The 2,500-nt window shown below is 43.5% G+C and overlaps 1 protein-coding gene across 1 annotated transcript in view; it reads right to left on the minus strand.

The window, feature by feature from the left end:
• The window catches only part of LOC106806619 (calcitonin gene-related peptide type 1 receptor-like), a 20,388-nt gene that overhangs the window by 8,170 nt on the left and 9,718 nt on the right, over window positions 1-2,500 (minus strand). The window lies entirely within an intron of this gene.

Consider the following 2,500-nt stretch of genomic DNA (forward strand, 5'->3'; position numbering starts at 1 on the left):
AGAAAGGAGGAGAAAGGCGCCATAGGAACGGGCTGAGAGAAATAAATGCATGTCGAGTGATGTGAGTGAAATTATAGAAATAGAGTAAAGCGAGATGCAAAGACAATGGCAAGAGATGAGAGAGAGCTTAAGAAAGAGAGAGAGGCAGAAGAAAGGATGAAGGAGATGAGCTGAGCAGAGAGAGAGAGAGTAGAGAGTCTGATGAGATAAGATGAGGGGGAGGGAGAGAGGGAGAGTAAGAAAGTGCGTTATTTGGCGCGAAAGAAATAGCTGTGTTATTTTTGATTGAAAACTACTCGCCGAGATATTAGCGCAGATATTGGAGTTAGTAGGAGAGTATATGACAATAGTAATAGATAAAATATAGAGGCGTCTCGAGTATGTGTGCCGCAAAGAAGATGAGGACCAAGATTAGTGAGAGAGAGAGAGAGAGAGAGAGAGAGAGAGAGACGGGGGGGGGGGGGGATATAGAGAGGGAATTACCAGACGTGTGAAAAACTAAACAAGATGTAATAGGCCTAGTCCATACAGACTGCAAATGCGATCCTACAACAGCTCGAACTGAATTTTAATAGTGTGTAACAACGCTGTCCTCTTATAGGTTAGCCACCACTCCAACTATAGGTGAGCCAGGCACGGTTCACGGCGTTCCAAATTGTCCCGTAACATTTGTCGCATAGTATTGCTGCTGGGTGGCATATTACACGATAACCTGAGAACGCGTAGTAGTAGTACAACGTAGCCCGGTTCTGGCCCGATAAAGATTTTGTGCATGCATGTGCACCCAGTTTCAGTGTGCACCAGGCCCGGGTCTTTCCGGATTAGATCGATGCATTATCAAACTTTGCAGTCTGTACGAGGTGTTGTTGAGATACAGGCACGAACCACTATGTGAGGCACAATTTTCTTTAAATGAGTTCGTGTTCAACCAACTTAAATTTCAAACAAGTTTGTTTTGTCTACGCCAATTTCACGGCCTTCAACAGTCTTGACAGGTGCTCGTAAGTTAATTGTTTTATAAATACGACATAATTGCTTTTAAACAAATAGGACTGAAACGCGCGTAAAAATGTCAAAAAAGCGAAGGCTAAAAGGGATATGAAAATCATTACTGAGTGCACCCGTTTTGTCATATTTTTTCCGACCGCTTGCTGAATTATCCTTTACCCGGGCATTGGTATATTTTTATGCCTTTCATATTGGCCTGCACATTAGCTTTCAGAATGTTGGGCTCACTTTAATCTCTATAACATGTGCGAAAATTTTATTCAAGATAAAAAAGGCAGCTTATTATGTGGAATGGATATATATATATACTAGCTGCGGGTACCCGCTGCGCTAGGTAAAATCGTGCTACTAATTCATACTACCAGGAGCTAATAATGACAAATTTGTCATTATTAGCTCCTGATACTACTAATAATGGGACACAATAGGAACATTGGGTAAAAATCGACAATAACATTGCACACAATATCAATATTTACAAATCAGTGTAATAAGATAATAAGCATGGGAAAAAACTGTTACGTATGCCATTTATATGACAGCACAACCCCTGGGACATAATGATAATATGGTGTAAATGACGAAAAGTTATTATAACAGCATGTACGAATGGGTTGGACTTTTCATTGCAAAGCCTCTTGATAAACAATGTTTTTCGTGTTATTCTCTGGTGCAAATATGTAGAGATTCCTGGCGTCTCCGACTCTTGAGCTCCCCACGTACAGCTATCTATTGTGAGATCGTACCATGAATAAAAGAAATTCCATATATAGTATAGATAGAGACAGGCCAGCGAGTGGGGTCTGTGTCCACTGGATATTGTCTAGGAACCTCTGTTGTTGAGATGGGTTATTGTTGGAATTTTTCTACTGAATCAGAAAATGCATAGCTCTCGAATGGTACAATGCATTCTGAGATCGTAGCATCTGAACTGAACCACTGAACTCACTGAGTAGTACCTCTGAACTGGTCCTGGTTGTGCTCTGTTTTAGTATTGGTTTCGGTTTCAAAATACCAGCAGCTGATGAGGTGATTGCGGGAAAGAAATATAGTCATCGATTTTTCTGTGTGTGGCAGCACTGTACAGTGAGCGCTGACATTGTCTGAAGTTTCACGAATTTACGGATTTTTCAGTGAGTTTCACGGTTTGACAGATTTTTTTCGTCTAGGAACACTCCCCGGCTATAGGAAATCGCCCTCTGAAAATTGCATCCAGATCGCTTGGGCGGTTTGGCCGTGCATAGGGTACGATACAATCACACGCGCACCCACACACACACATACCACATAGACGGGCGCGCACGTGCATGCGCACGCACACGCACACGCGCCCGCACGCACACACCGCATTCACACACATACGGGCATGCGCACGCACACACCGCATTCACACACATACGGGCATGCGCACGCACAATCACACGCGCACCCACGCACACACATACCACATAGACGGGCGCGCACGTGCACGCACACGCACACGCACACGCAC

The sequence above is a fragment of the Priapulus caudatus genome, unplaced genomic scaffold, assembly GCF_000485595.1.
Source record: "Priapulus caudatus unplaced genomic scaffold, Priapulus_caudatus-5.0.1 Scaffold9, whole genome shotgun sequence".
NCBI lineage: Eukaryota > Metazoa > Priapulida > Priapulimorpha > Priapulimorphida > Priapulidae > Priapulus > Priapulus caudatus.